At 44.7% G+C, this 16827-nt stretch overlaps 1 non-coding gene and 2 pseudogenes across 1 annotated transcript; 1 reads left to right on the top strand and 2 right to left on the bottom strand.

The window, feature by feature from the left end:
- Positions 1 to 4792: 4792 nt before the first annotated feature.
- LOC124614137 lies at positions 4793 to 4910 on the bottom strand (annotated as a pseudogene).
- A 1139-nt stretch (positions 4911 to 6049) lies between these two features.
- Positions 6050 to 6124, top strand: Trnat-ugu. The gene has a single exon. It is a non-coding gene; the product is annotated as a tRNA-Thr (tRNA).
- Positions 6125 to 13870: 7746 nt separating this feature from the next.
- On the bottom strand, positions 13871 to 13988 carry LOC124614115 (annotated as a pseudogene).
- Between the last annotated feature and the right edge of the window lie 2839 nt (positions 13989 to 16827).

The raw sequence follows: 16827 nt of genomic DNA, 5'->3' as shown, positions 1-16827 counted from the left end.
GCATTCTTGTACTTACGATGCAGTTCCACAATGTCCGCCACGATAGCTGAGGGGCCCGGGATCGATTCCCAGCTGGGGCGCGGATTTTCTCCGCTCAGGGACTGGATGTTGTGTTGCTTTCATTAACATTTCATCCTCATCCGGCGCGTAGGTCGCCCCATGTGGCGTCGAATGTAATAAGACCTGCACCAAGGCGGCCGGACCTGCCACGTAAGGGGCTTTCCGGCCAATGACGCCAAACGCTCACTTCCATTTTCATTTCAGTTCCACAATCATTCGTATTCGACCACCATGGCTTATAGCAACGTGGGTCTCATGTAGTACGTTAAACAGTTCATTAAAATGAAAGTAATAGCTAATTTCTTCTTTTCCAGCAGACACCGGCGCTATGAGTTTCTCTTCACCTCCGATGTTGAGAACATCATATCGCTTCAAACGCCTGTAGTGAACATTCTTATTGGAAACGATGTTTGCATTTTTCACTTCACTTATATTGCTCAGCAGTTACATAAAAATTGTTGTTCTTCTTCTCATTCACTGATTCACTTAAAATCTGCTACGCATAACATCACTCATTCTGCTGCAAAGCTGCAGAAGAAACACCTCTAAAATGAGTCGCAAAGATGGCCGTACGCACGATGCTCGACACTGACTGAAACTACACAGCGGTAAACGGACTGAGAACTCATAATTAGCAACAGAGAAACTTATCTGAACACAAAATTGGCAGCAATGAAACTTGTCTGAACCTGCACGACGAAGGCGAGAGCCTTCGATCCAGCTTTTATCAGTCTGCATTGTTAAATCCTAAGATTTACAAATGTCTCTTGGTAAAGTTCGAAATCTATGCATATAATAAGAAATTTCGCACTTTTACCACACCGAAATGGTAAATCTTAGGTTTCACCGGTTAGTTCCAGGATTTACCAATTATCTTAGTTTAACAGTAATGTATACATACAGGGTGATTCAGATGTCCTTCCCTTTGGGCTTTGTGCAGCCCACATTGCCTTCAAAAACCAGTTGCGAGATTTTCAAAAAATGAAAGGACTGAGACGCCCTGCTAAACGCTCAGGGGCCAAAATAAGCGGCTGTCAGTTGCACTCGAACATACAACTTTATTTATTTGACCAAACTATACAAAAGCCAAGAAATTAAAAAAAAACAGCATTAATTTTTGGAATTTAAGTACCGGCAGATTGCGTCATACAATCTCATGCCTTAAGGACAAGACCATTTTAATTTGAAATGGGCTAAAAGCCAATAACTTAAGACGTAAACCAAAATCAGAAATGTAAAAGGCAGAAGGCCTTATCTTAATTCAGTTCTTTCAGTTAGACTGAAGGCCCAAACAATCTCTCACCTTAAGAGCAAAATAACTCTAATTTAAAAATCGGCTGAAGGCCCATCACTTAAGACTCAAACAAACAAATTTTTAAAAGGCCAAAGGCCTTACCTCAGAACAGTTCTTTAAATTAGGCTGAAGGCCCGAACAATCTTACGCCTTAAGGGTAAAACAAACTTAATTTAAAAATTGGCTAGAAGCCATACAAATACGAACAACAAGAACAAATAAGAATAGGCAGTACACCCAACGGTCCCCAGAAGTTTCCGAGGGTCGGTCTGGAATTTCAACACTAACGCTCGCTTAGGTGAGACAGGCAGTCGTCCCAACCACTCTCGATCCGACGACAACCCAACCGACAGACAGTCAACGGACCCACCGACAAGATAACTTCCACTCCACCCGACCAGCAAACAACAGGGAGTTCAATGGAACAACGTAGAAGGTACTGGCTCCCACAACCAATTATACTTTGAGATGTCAAACTACGCACCGTGCTGGACAGCGACAACACGATGAGGAAAACACACTGCCTGAATTTACGTTAACGGCCAGGGCAGGTAACCGGAACGTTAACGGCCACAATGCAGAAGATTCCGCTGGAGCACTTCGATTCAAAATAACCAAGTACAGCTAAACTCCACCGGAGGGTGGCTTTTGCCGACTTGGAAACACACGTTGTTGCTCGCGGAAATGTGCCAAGAGCCGACAACGAAATCCAAATGACCCAATGTGAACAGTGGTGACTTCGTGTCCAGGATCGGTGAGCCTCGGACTCCGTAGCAATGGGAACAGCAGCACACACTCCGACCGCGCGTGGACGCTACCAGCGGCATCGGCCAAACTACGCGCCGCGGGGATATCCTCGTTGCTCCACGGGAACCGAGCAACTGCCCAGGCCCGGAAACGGTGAAAGGACCAAATATACGTTTGCCGATGAGACGACCAGCTGAACGACCAACCAACGCTCGTTCCGCTCCAATCTCCCTCCGTCGGACAGTTCATGTGTGTCGCCTGCGTTCGGCGAGCACTGGCTGTCGGCGCATCAACAGCGCTCCGTCCCCCGACTTCACTGCTGCTGCGTCCCGACTGCACTGCTGGTCCGTCCCGAACTCACTGCCGGACACACGACGGCCCGTAAATACTATCTGTCGCTTCAGAGTTGGTGCGACAGTGCACTTATCGACACGCGCTGTTGCTGCCGCTCACGAGCAAGTAAGGCAGGAAGTTAGAGACGCCAGTAAATGGAATAAGAAAACGAGGCGGCAGTACAGCAATACAAGATGACAAACAATAAATGGGATAAACGCCAGCCGTGCACGGCCAGAGGACATTTTCGTAGGAAATATAATGTGGTTAAATATTGTACCTACATACATTTTTGCTGTAGACCGCAGTTTTGCAGTCATTCAAGAAAAATCTCGTTTGTAGGTCACTTTTGTAATTTTTTCTTGAATAATTCGTAAATTGGCCTCTAGCGAAAACGTGCTCCAGTACAAAATTTAGCTATATTAATTTCCTACAAAAAAATCGTGTCCTTTTCTTCTCTGTAGGACTAATAGTTTGCACTTAGCGACCTAGAGTATATGAAAATCTAGCAGATGGTATTTGAAGGTGTTGCGGGTTGCATACAACCCATAGTTAAAGGCAAATGAATCGCCCTGTACGCTTACATCCACACGTGATCAGCTTTTTACGTGCACAAATTTTGTGCATTGGTGGCAGGTAGTGTTGTGGTGTGCAGATGCGGCTAGGCGCGGAGCGGCGCGCCAGCAGGTGGTGCGCGGGCTGATGGCGCGCCAGGCGGGCCCCGGCGGGGGCGGCGGCCAGGCGGCGGAGGGCGCCGTCGCGTGGCACGAGAGCCTGCTGCTGGCCGGCGCCGGGCTCGTGGCCGCCGTCGGCGTCGCCGCCAACGCCGCGCTGCTCGTCGCGCTCTGCACAGGTGAGGAGCGCCGAGGAGCTGCGCAAGACGACGTTTCACCTCTGTGGAATACAGCAGTTACTAAAAGTCTTTCATACACTTGACACTCCTCAACTAGGGGAACATCCTACATTATTACGACACTCAGTACCGGAAAAAAATTACTCAAGATTTATTCTTGCAACAGTGCATATGCATCACATAAAATGATTACGCTTACACATCAGAAGCACCTGCTGAAACATCCATATTTAGTACATGATGTAGCCCCCACGGGTGGCAATGCTGGCGCTGACTCTGGCATCAGGCTGATCATGCAGAAGGCGAATACTCTCCTGGGATATGTTATGCTGCGTACCTGTCCACGTAGTTCTGTACGAGCAGCTGACTGACGATCCACGGGAGCCACTTCTCATCCCATAACGTCCCATAGCTGCCCGACTGGAGACACGTCCGGAGATCTACATCTACATCCATACTCTGCAAGCCACCTGACGGTGCGGTGCGTGGCGGAGGGTACCTTCAGTACCTCTATCGGTTCTCCCTTCTATTCCAGTCTCGTATTGTTCGTGGAAAGAAAGATTGTCGGTACACCTCTGTGTGGGCTCTAATCTCTCTGATTTTATCCTCATGCTCTCTTCGCGAGATATACGTAGGTGGGAGCAGTATACTGCCTGACTCCTCGGTGAAGGTATGTTCTCGAAACTTCAACAAAAGTCCGTACCGAGCTACTGAGCATCTCTCTTGCAGAGTCTGCCACTGGAGTTTACCTGTCATCTCCGTAACGCTTTCGCGATTACTAAATGATCCTGTAACGAAGCGCGCTGCTCTCCGTTGATCTTCTCTATCTCGAATATCAACCCTATCTGGTACGGATCCCACACTGGTGAGTAGTATTCAAGCAGTGGGCGAACAAGAGTACTGCAACCTACTTCCTTTGTTTTCGGATTGCATTTCCTTAGGATTCACCCAACAAATTTCAGTCTGGCATCTGCTTTACCGAGGATTAATTTGATATGGTCATTCAATTTTAAATCACTCCTAATGCCTACTCCCAGATAATTTATGGAATTAACTGCTTGCAGTTGCTGACCTGCTATATTGTAGCTAAATGTTAAGGGATCTTTCTTTCTGTGTATTCGAAGCACATTACACTTGTCTACATTGAGATTCAATTGCCATTCCCTGCACCATGCGTCAATTCGCTGCAAATCTTCCTGCATGTCAGTACAATTTTCCATTGTTACAACCTCTCGATATACCACAGCATCATCTGCAAAAAGCCTCAGTGAACTTCCGATGTTATCCACAAGGTCATTTATGTATATTGTGAATAGCAACGGTCCTACGACACTCCCCTGCGGCACACCTGAAATCACTCGTACTTCGGAAGACTTCTCTCCATTGAGAATGACATACTGCGTTCTGTTGTCAAGGAACTCTTCAATCCAATCACACAATTGGTCTGATAGTTCATATGCTCTTACTTTGTTCATTAAACGACTATGGGGAACTGTATAGAACAGAGCCAACAGCACCCGGTGTTCCCAGACGGTCACCCATCCAAGTACTAACCGGGTCCGATGTTGCTTAACTTCGGTGATGGGACGAGAACCGGTGTATTCAACATGGTATGGTGCTTACTGGGGAAGTTGCTGCACGTCTTGCACAGCATGTCAGTTACACGGGCACTCTGTCGGCGAGTATTATCCTGTTGGAAAACCATATCATATTTCTGTTGTAAGAACGCGAAACGAACGGGTGTAACAACGTTCTGCACGTAGGGTGCGCTGGTTAGCGCTCCTCCTGAAACACCAAAGGTGAACGAGAGCTGTAGCTTATCACACCTCACATCGCGAAGGTAGGGTCAGTTGTCGCGGACGAATCCATCCTATGAAACAGTGCTCACCAGGTCTGCGTCTTACGCGTAAACGAATACCATTTGCCTGCAAGCAGGATCTGCTTCCACTGCTGAAGACCAAGACGCGCATTTCCATTTTCCAAGTGGTTCTCTGACGGCACATTCGAGCCGTGCACGTTGATGGTGTGGCGTGAGTGGAAGGCGGGCTATGGATGTGCATGTCCGTATCACACTGCTAACAACCGCACATAGCAGTCCGTGTTCACACGCCTGGGCTCACAAGCCCTCTTATTTGAGCTGTGGCAGCTGTGCTATATGCCATTTCTGCCCTTACTACACGACGATCCGCGAGGGTGACTGTGATCCGTGGACGTCCAGAAATTCGTCTGCAGGTGCGAGAATGTTCACTGACACCGGCATCGTTGCACAACTGGCGCAGCACGTGCAACTTGTGTGGCAAATCTGCGAAAGGACCGGCACGCCATTCGTAAGGCCACAAATTGACGCCTTCCAAAACTCACTCGGCTGTAGGAAGCACGAATGCCTCTCCGTGGCATTGTTGCCTGATTTTCTCACTAGTATGCACCACATGTGCCTTACAGCTGCGAGTATTCGCTATTAAAGAGTAGACACATGCGGCACTCTAGTAGCTATGCCATTACGCTATGTGTTGGCGGTCGACGTAGAAACAATTATCAGTATATCTACTATCTATATATGACGGTAGAACAGTTACCGTGGATGACCATGCAGCTTTGCTAGAAATGAAATGATTATTAAATGGACACCCTAGCTGCAAACAGGCGTTGATGTACTTCATCTATTAGGCGCACTACGAATGTAGTGGTGTGGACATGTTGGGAATGTGGATCTCACGGGGAACGTGCACTGGATAAGTCCCTGCAGATGCACTATCCTCTGTGCCCGCGATGGCTCAGATGGATAAAGCGTCTGCCGTGTAAGCAGGAGATCCCGGGTTCGAGTCCCGGTCGGGGCACACATTTTCAACATGTCCCCAATGAAGTGCATCAACGCCTGTTTGCAGCTAGGGTGTCCATTTAATTATCATTTCATATCTACTATCCCCCAGGTGGCATACGCTGTCATCGTATCAAAGTCGACGCCGCCTTTCCACGTGTGCAGAAGTGCAAGAAGTAAAAACTTCAAACAGCCAAGATCGCTATAGTACAACGTCTATTTTGGTTACCGCTTTAAGCAAGCCGTGCACTACATTTCAATGGATCCCGATCATGTGCAAATTACATTAAGCGTGAGCTGTTATGTAATGCCATTTTTATGCTTGACATGTCGACTTACTAAGGTTTTTATGTTTTCCAAATATCATGATGTAATACGGTATATTCTACACTTCGCCGAGATTCATTGAAACGCATTGCTTACATCCGGTGATGGCAACATACCTTGATGAAATGGTAATCAAATCAAAAGCTGTACTGAAGCGATCTTGGCCGTTTAGTGCTTTTACTTCTGATAGGTTGGTGCATAAGTTCGCAGCCCTTTTTTTCCATGACGGTATTCCCGTTACTATGGGCTTATTTACCGATTTCCATTTTTTATCTGTCGTTCAATGTTGCTATTTGAATTTACATATTGTCTTTCTGTCATTTGGAGATAGTGAGGGAGCTGTGGAAGCTAGAAAATGGGGTATCGAGTATAGAAATCGTAATATTTCCGACATATTATTCCGTTTGAGTATAGTAAAGGGATGGGAGCAGCTGAGGCATCCAGAAATATTTTGCGCCATGCATGGGGCAGCGCCCGAGGGAGGATTCGAACCTCTGAAGGGGGAGCCGCGCGAACCGTGGCAAGGTGCCCGAGACCACGCGGTTACCCAGCTCGGCACACTAGAGTGTCTGTCAAGATTGGAGGTTAGAGGGAATGTAATGTCAGAATTGATACTGTTGGACCGTGAAGCCATTTAAACTCATATGGATAGATGAAGAAAATTTACAGATTTTTAATTTCGTCCTTATTTATGTTCCAGAATTTCCATACAATATACGAGGAATTATTAAGAAGAAAAATAATTTCAATCACAAGACATGAAACTGTAACTTACATCAATGGTGGGCTCCATGTGGTTCCCAAGTCGCGCAGCGACTGTAAACCATAAAATTACCAAATACGCAGCAACCAGTCGCAAAATCATGTTTTATTTATTCACTTTTGCAAATCGATTTCAAATGATTAACAGCCATCATCGGTGCTTTCAACCAATATGTGCCCCGAGTAGAATTACTGTCTTAAGCAGAGGTCAGTATTACTACTCGGGGCACATAGTGGTTGAAAGCACCGATGATGGCTGTTAATCAGTTGAAATCGATTTGCAAAAGTGAACAAATAAAACATGATTTTGCGACTGGTTGCTGCATATTTGGTAATTTAACCTACTTCACAAGATACTTCGGTTGTCTATGAGACATATTCTGCAAATTGATCGTAAAAATCTTATGGCTGTCTCTTTGAAATGTTTCTGCCACATTTAGATTCACGCTTTTCCTTCAGTTATTGTATTTATCAATATATTTATTACTAACAAAATCCGGTAGGTTAGTTATACTAAAATGCTTTAGTGTATAGATGTTTAAATATCGTTAGAGGCAGCGGTTACTTATCCAAAATGCTTAAACAGATTCAACTATATAAGAAACTCGCATGTAATGTTAATCAATTTACCAGTTTAGAGACTGAGGAGTAACCCCAAAAAATTCTCGCATATGACGACAAAGAATTAATACGTACAAAATATTCTTTCTTCCTGATTATATGTTCGTAAGGTTGGTAGTTATGTTAAAAGTAGCTCAACCTTAATGTCGGAGCTGTCTACTCTCTGGCATTTCCAGTTAATGATATAATAATATGTACCACCTACAACTTGGAAGTTTCTCCTTTGCTGATTACGTCTCGATGGAATATTTTTGACAAAAAAGTAATTTTTTTATAAAGTTAAAAGTTAGACCATTCGTCCAAATTGAACACAAAATTATAGTCAATTCTTCCTTTCTTGGTTTGACTACAATAATTTTACCGCACCCTGACCCATTTTATTAATAAAAGGGTGAGATGATAAACATGCAGCAAAACTGCTGGGCTGCTATTGCAGTCGGATTGCATAGGTAGACGAGCATGGCTACTGAAACTAGTGCTCGGATGTATGTGCATGATGGGCTTACTGCTAGTGCCGTGTTGCACAGATGGCAGGGCACAGCAGCAGAAGGTGCAACATTTCCTCATAAGTGTGACAACTTGCTCATGTGTGACGAGGGCAGGGTACCACTGTTACTTGAGTGTCAGACAACCAGTATCATGTTGCACGGGAGGCAGGGCACATCAGCAGATTGTACAACATATTCTTAGTAGCGTAACAGACATGCTGGTGTGTGGCGTATTGCGCCACTGGTACATGGGACATGGGAGCCTGAATATCAGAATCATGTAGCATAGGTGTCAGAGTGCAGCTGTGGAACTTTCTGTACGGGCTTTGTGTGTGTGTGTGTGTGTGTGTGTGTGTGTGTGTGTGTGTGTGTGTGTGTTTAGAAGACCAACTGGTGAGTGGCGTAGTGGCGCCAGTGACACCAAGGAGTCTGACCACCAGTATCATGTTGTATAGGTGGAGGAGCGCGGCTGCGGAACCTGCTGCACGTGCACGCCTGCGTGGCAGACCTGCTGGTTTGTGGCGTGGCGGCGCCGCTTGCAGCCTGGGAGTCCCGGTGGTGGCTGCATGACCCTTCAGCCGCCGCTGCTGCTGACCTACCTCCACCACTGGTGCGGCGAGCCGTTGCCTTCGCTCAGGTACCAGAACTAACTGACAATCTTGTTTGTTTTATCCCGCTCAACATCTGCAACCACGTCACACCCCGCATACGGTACTTCAGGTACCACTAATTGATTTCCTCTTACCTCTTCCACATACCTAACGCTTGGTTTAAGAATCCAGAAGGAAGATTGTATACGTGAAAGAGACTTAGAGATGTTTCAGATTGTTCATGTAATGGCTAGACAGAGATTTAGGAACTAAGACGTGTCCAGGGGAAAATGTGGACTCTGATCACAATTTATCGGTTGAGAACTGTAGATTAAAACGAAAGAAACAGCAAAAAGGAAGGAATTTAGTGAGATGGGACCTGGATAAACTGAAAGATCTAGAGATTGTAGAGAGTTTCAAAGGGAGCATTAGGGAACGACTGAAAGAACAGGGAAAAGGAAAACAGTAGAAGAAGAATGGATAGCTTTGAGAAAGATTGAGGCAGCAGAGGATGAAGTAGGGAAAAAGACGAGAGATGCTAGAAATCATTGAGTAACACAAGATATATGAATATCATTGATGAAAGGAGAAAATATAAACATTCAGCAAGAGAAGTAAGCAACAGGGAATACAAACGTCACAAAATGGGCATCGATAGAAAGTGAAAAATGACTAAGAGGAGTGGTGGAGCACAAATGTAAGGATGTATAGGCATATATCACTAGGAGTAGGATAGATACCACCTAAAGAAAAATTGAAGAGACCTTTGGAAAAAAGAGAAGCTCCTGTATGAATATCAAGTGCTCAGATGTTACAAAATTTCTCAGCAATTAAGGGAAATAAGAAAGGTGGAAGGAGTATGTAGAGTGTCTATAGCAGAGAAATGTACTTGAGGGCAGTACTAAGGAAATGGAAAAGGGCGTAGATTTAGATGAAATGGGTGATATGATACTGCTTGAAGAATTTAACAGAGGTCTGAAAAGCATAAAGCGAAACTAGGCTCTGGGAGTAAACAACATTCCATTAGAACTACTGATAGCCTTGGGAGGGGCAGCCACGACGAAATTCCTGCATCTGGTGAGCAACATGTATGAGACAGGCGAAATACTCTCAGACTTCAAGAAGAATATAATAATTCCAGTCCCAAATAATGTTCACAGGTGTGAAAAGTACCGAACTATCAGCTTAATAAGCCACGATTTCAAAATACTACAACAAATCATTTACAGAAGATTGGAAAAAACTTGTAGAAGCCGACCTCAGGGAAAACCCGTTCGGCTTCCAGAGAAATGAAGGAACACGCGAGGCAGTGCTAACCCCACGACTTCTCATATGAGATAGACTAAGGAAAGGCCAACCAACTTTTATAGCGTTTGTAGACTCAGAGAAACCGTTTGACAATTTTGACTGGACTACTATCTTTCAAATTATAAAGGTGGGAGGGGTGAAACGCAGGGAGCGAAAGGCTACTTACAACTTGTACAGAAACCAGATGGCAGTTACAAGAGTCGAGGGGCACGAAAGGGAAGCAGTGGTTTAGAAGGGTATGAAACAGGGCTGCACCCTATCCCCAATTTTATTGAATCTGTATACAGAGCAAGCAGTAAAGGGAAGGAAAGAAAAGAAAAAGTTAGAGTAGGAGCTAAAGTCCAGGTAGAAGAAATAAAAACTTGCTGGTGAAAATGAGACACTTAAAGTAGTAGATGAGTTTTACTATTTGGGCAGTAAAATAGTTGATGCTGAACTGGACACGATATAAAATGTAGGCTAGTAATGGCAAGAAAAGCGTTTCTGAGTAACTGTTATGTCAGAACGACAATGACATCCAAATTACTGATCTGATTTATTCACAACGGTACTGGTTCACAATAGGACTTCACAGTACATAGCAGTTACACAATCCAGGGCACTCGACATCCGAGATAGTTGAGGCAGCATCCGAAGTTCCACACGGTTTCTTGTATGTGCGGTCACTAGTCACAAGTACGAGCGAAGGCAGGAGTGGGACGGGCTGTACGATGCTCCTGCAGTGGCCTATATACCATCCTGGTAGTCCGGGAATAAGGAGTGTGCTGGAGCCACGGGCCGAGTGGAGACTCGCTTCCATCTTGCCACACCGGCCCTCTAGTGATCATCTTGAAATGGACTACGCGGCCGGTCGGCCAATCTACATGCCCCGTCCGCGTGTGTTACCTTTGCAGCAGCACGGCTGGCCGCGCTTTGCGCGTTTTGACGTCCACTGCTGTCGGCCGGTGGCTGAGTGATGGCGGATATCACAATAACAAAAATTTGTTAACATCGAGCAGACATTTCAATATTTGTATGGAGTGTAGCCCTGTATGGAAGTTAAACATGGACGATAAGCAGTGTAGACAAGAAGAGAATGGAAGCTTTCGAAACGTGGTGCTACAGGAGGATGCTGAATATTAGATGGGTAGATCATGTAACTAAACAGGAGGTACTGAATGGAATTGGGGAGAAGAGGAATTTGTGGCACAACTTGACTAGAAGAAGGGACTGGTTGGTAGGACACGTTCTGAGACATCAAGGAACCACTAATTTAGTAGTGGAGGGAAGCTTGGATCGTTCAAATCATAAAGGGAGACCAAGATACGAATACACTAAGCAGATTCAGAAAGATGTAGGTTACAGTAGTTACTAGGAGTTGAAATGGCTCTGAGCACTATGGGACTCAACTGCTGAGGTCATTAGTCCCCTAGAACGTAGAACTAGTTAAACCTAACTAACCTAAGAACATCACAAACATCCATGCCCGAGGCAGGATTCGAACCTGCGACCGTAGCGGTCTTGCGGTTCCAGACTGCAGCGCCTTTAACCGCACGGCCACTTCGGCCGGCACTAGGAGTTGAAGAGGTTTGCAAAGGATAGAGTAGCATGGAGAGCTGCATTAAAAGAGGCAATGGTAGCACAACTGAATCACTACAAATTATGCCCATGCTTGCCGAACCGTTCATTTCATGTCCTAGTGTAGAACAGATAAAAATCACACCAGTGTAAAAATTGCCGAAGATTCCTGTAATGTGTCCTTCTCTGACACAACGATCGTATAGCTGACATAAATTCGTAAGTCTGAAAATCAAAGACTTTTATTTATATTTAATCACTGTAATGGCACAGACTCCAATGAGATAAACAATATATAATAACTTCAACGTAAGCGTATAAAGCACAGCAAGCTTCCTTATAGAATGCAGCACGTAACTGTTACTATGTTCCCAAAAAATAATCTCAAAACACGCTGCACTCTCATGTAGGACTCACACACTGCTAACTTCTTGACATAACATTGCTCGGAATCCTCTCGATCACTAGAGGGCATGAACGTAGTATTTCCTGGCAAATATCCAACCAACTGGGCCTTTTTCCACCAATGTCGAGGTTTTTTTAGGGGTGGGGGGTAAGGGGTAAGGGGGTGGGAAGAGTTAATTAACTGACCAATTGACCAATTGATCAAATTGAGTGGGAGGGGGCTATTCGATTCGAATAATTCAGGCCTGAAAGTTTTCTTGTATTGTCGATAGGGTGAAAGGGGGGGGGGGGGGGGGTTCTCGGAAGGACGTATTATCCCCAGGGGCTAATAAATCAACCTCCAGGGAGTCATAAATCAATAAACGGAACATTAGGTTAAGGGGAGGCGGTCGTAAATGAATCAAGTTTGCCTCTGAATGTATGTAGCCTGCACTAGCAAAGTGGCTCAGAAACTGCCTTGCCCCCTGCTCTAGTTCTGCAACCAGACAGCAACATAATTCTTTTCGAAGGAAAAGTCATTGACTCTCTTACCTCACGGATTACAGAAAGACATTCGTCGCTTTTTTAAGAATCAATTGTGATCATTATCTAGATAAAATGTATTTTGGCTTAAAACGCTAATTGTGGTAAGCTGTGTGTTGCTGTGGTATATGGAGGAAAAGGGGAGGGACTGTGGGTGGGTTGGCATGGTAGTATTGTGTCAATCTGCATGACGTGACTAACCAATATTTGCTGAGAAACACGTAGTGAGAGAAATTGGAAGGAACTGAAAGCGTGAGAAGGAACAGAGGGAGGTGTCGGAGGGAGTATTATACAAAAAGCTGTGAGGGATCATCTAGAACTTGTACGAAAACAGGTCCAGTGCCAATGCGCTTCGCTGGCCCTGTTGTTAGCACCAACGAAGAGCTGTCAGCAGACCGCTTTTACCTGTTGCTCCGCAGTGAATCTGGTTGGCCCGGAGGCCCGGAATGTTTGCGCCATTGTTCTGCCAGCGTGCGACGTCTGCTAATTAATAACGCAGCGAGACGCCGCTCCGCAGATCTGAATTATGCGAATGCGGGGACAATGCCAGGGCCCGCAGCTCCGCCGGTTGGGCGCAATAACACAGCCACACAGATAACGCCCGGCAGCTCTCTCAGACCCATAGTCTGGCCAGTGAACAAAGCAGTAGCACATTGGGAGCATCTAGAGGCTGCGGACTGACTGCTAGTGTGTTCATAGGGGCAACAGCTAAACAAAGCAAGTCATATGAAAGGAAACTCGTTTAATAGCATATTGATACTTTATTTAATATTTTGGAAACATCATTTGCACTACCTAAGCAAGTCGTAAACCACCACCTAAAAAAATATTAGCTGCAGCCATGGAACTTACTTCTCAGGTCAAAAAATAACGTGAGAAAATCGACAGGCAAAAGTTAGTAGAAATACGTTGCATCTACAAAAAGATAGACGTGAGAAGCAGTCAATAGCTTCCACCGACATAAAACTAAACTAAACTTCGTCCGAACAGGCCTTGGAAGGGCCAACGAGACCGACCGGCCTCCGTGTCATCCTCAGTCCACAGGCGTCACTGGATGCGGATATGGAGGGGCATGTGGTCTGCACACAGCTCTACCAGCTGTATGCCAGCGTACGAGACAGAAGCCGTTACTGCTCAGTCACGTAGCTCCTCAGTTTGCCTCACAAGGGCTGAGTGCACCCCGCTCGCCAACAGCGCTCGGCTGATAGGATGGTCACCCATCCAAGTGTTAACCCAGCCCGACAGCGCTTAACTTCAGTGATCTGACGAGAACCGGTGTTACCACTGTGGTAAGTCCGTTGGCTACCACCGTCATACCGGAGCAAAAGACCCTGCCGAGAACCAGAGAAAATTTTGGCCATACGAAAAATCACTACTTGTGTTGAAGGTTTCTGTATAGTCACTCTTCGACCACTCTGGTGTGACAATAGGAAAAGGATAGCTGAAGTTATAAATTTTGCGTTTCAGAAATCATTCTCGCGATAAGATCGTGGGAAGATACCGTCGTTTGACGGTTGCACAGATTCCCATATGGAGGACATAGTAATTAGCATATCCTGGCGTAGAGAAGCAACTGAAAGAGTTCGAAAAAAATAAGTTTCCAGGTTCTGATGGAACAGCAGTTCGGTTTTACAAAGTGTACTCTGCAACATTGGCTTCTTACAAAGCTTACATTCACAGCCAATCTCTCGCCCAGTGCAAAGTCCCAAGAGACTGGAAAAAAGCGCAGGTGATTATTATATAAGAAAAGGATAAAATAACTGACCCGATAAAGTACAGAGCAATATCCTTAACATCAGTTGAGTGTAGAATTACTGAACATATTCTGGGATCGAATATAATAAATTTCCTGAGAAAGAACAGCTTCTGTCGGCAGATCAGTACGAATTTAGAAAGCACTACTCGTGAGAAAAGCACCTTGCCCTTTTCTCGCATGATATTCTGCGAACTATGGATGAAGGGCAATAGACAGTTTCCAGATTCCTAGATTTCCAGAAAGCATCTGACACAGTTCCCCACCGCAAGCTCTTAACGAAGGTCCGAAAGTACGGAATTGGTCCTCAGATACGTGAGTGTATCGAAGATTTCTAAAGTAATGAAACCCGGTACGTTGTTCTCTATAGCGAGTGTTCATCACAGACAGCGGTTCGTCAGGGGTGACTGTAGAAGGATACTTAGAATTTCTATTTGGTGTGATGAACGGCTGCTTGCTCTGAGTATGGAAAATGTAATTTACTGTCGATGATTAAGAAAAACAATCTTGTTATGCTCGAATGCAATGTTACTGGTTTTCTGGGTTAACCACAAACGCCGGAACAACGAAGACGAACGGAAGACCAGAGAAGGCGGTGAGGAAACATGGGTCAATGGTCCGCGGAATTGGACTGCAGTGCGCCTGGAGCGTCATCTGAAAGAAGTGAATATAAGCGCCGCTACTGCCACCCTCGGGACTCAGATCACCTCAGTGTACTGACGTTAGAGGAACGTACTTGCGGAGTGTGCTAATGCTAATTGACTCGAAAACGGCACGATCTGTCTAATTTTTTCTGAAGACGTTGAAAAATCAGCCAAGGTTTCGAATTTTTCCCTTAACAATTACTACTCAGCACGACCTAGAAGATTTCGGATTGTTTCTGACCACCCTGTGTATCTTGGATAATATTGCGAAGCGATAAGAAATGGGAATAACATATAAGGGTGGTAGTAGGACAGACGAATGATCGACTCCGGTTCATTGCCACAATTTTAGCTTAAAGTGGTTCAAATGGCTCTAAGCACTATAGGACTTAACATCTGAGGTCATCAGTCCCCTAGACTTAGAACTACTTTAACCTAACTAACCTAAGGACATTAAGCACTTCCATGCCAGAGGCAGGATTCGAACCTGCGACCGTAGAAACACTGCAGTTCCAGACTGAAGCGCTTAAAACCACTCGGTCACAGTGGCCGGCACAATTTTAGGAAAATGTAGCTAATCTGTGAAGAAGGCCACGCACGGAACACCCGTAAGACACATTCTTCAGTACTGGTGCAGTGTCTGGTGTCCCCGCCAGATCGAATTAAAAGAAGACTTCAAAGGAATTCAGAAGGGGCCTGCTATGTTTGTTATGAACAACACACGAGTATTACGTTGATGGTTCATGAACTCAAATGGGAATCCATGGACAAGAGACGACGTTCCGAACAGTGACGAGAAAGTTTAGACAACAGGTATCTGCAGCTAACTGCAGCACGATTTTGCTATCGTCGACGTACATTTCGCGTGAGGACCCCGAAGACGTGCAAAGTGCTTACAAACATATGAGTGTCAAAGATGCTATGATATATCGTAATATTATAAATATGTCCCATGTTTGGAAGATCATATATTCACTTATGTAACTGAAACGCCTTTTAACTAGTACAGGGAGGCATCTATTTTGTGAGTTTTAGAGCGAATACTGTTACATTAATTATAAAGTTGTTCCATTTTTTTTTGTACTGTATGGGTAAGACAGTAAATTATTTATTTACATTTAGCATCATGAGAATTGTAGTAACATATAAATTTGCTACTTGCTCTGCATAGGCGTAGGAATATTATTTGCTTTGGAGGGTGGAAAATAATTTTTGGAAGTTTTTCAGGAAAGGGGTGTTAGCTAACTCGGTTTGTTCATTGAGGATATAGTCTGGGGTGCTGTTTTTGCGTGAGTATGTATTTCTGTTTCTTCTAATATGTTCATAGCGGCTCCTTTTTCTGCTAGATGTAAAATTTTTAAGTTGTTCTCAATGTTTCTCACTGAATGGTTTTCTTCAGCAATATGGGCTGCAAATGCAGATTTGTTCAAGTTGCCGAAGTATCAATGTGTTCTTTGTATCGCACTTCAAAAATTTCTGCCTGTCTGTCCAATGTAGAATTTTGGGCATGTATCGCATTTGAATTTGTTTATTCCTTATTTACTGTAGGGAATCTTGGAGGTATTTACATCATGGATTACATTTTGTTGTAATTTATTATTTGTGGAAAAGCTGATCGTGATATTTTTCTTTTTAAATAAGTTTGCTATTTGGTATGATAGTGGACCTATGTATGGGAGAGCAGCATATTTAGGTTTGGCCTCTGTGGCACACTGATTTGGCTTGGAGTGCATGTTATGTGGATT

The sequence above is a fragment of the Schistocerca americana genome, chromosome 4 (assembly GCF_021461395.2).
Source record: "Schistocerca americana isolate TAMUIC-IGC-003095 chromosome 4, iqSchAmer2.1, whole genome shotgun sequence".
Lineage (NCBI taxonomy): Eukaryota > Metazoa > Arthropoda > Insecta > Orthoptera > Acrididae > Schistocerca > Schistocerca americana.
The sequence above is the reverse complement of the archived record's forward strand: the minus strand, read 5'-3'. Positions and strand labels throughout refer to the sequence as shown.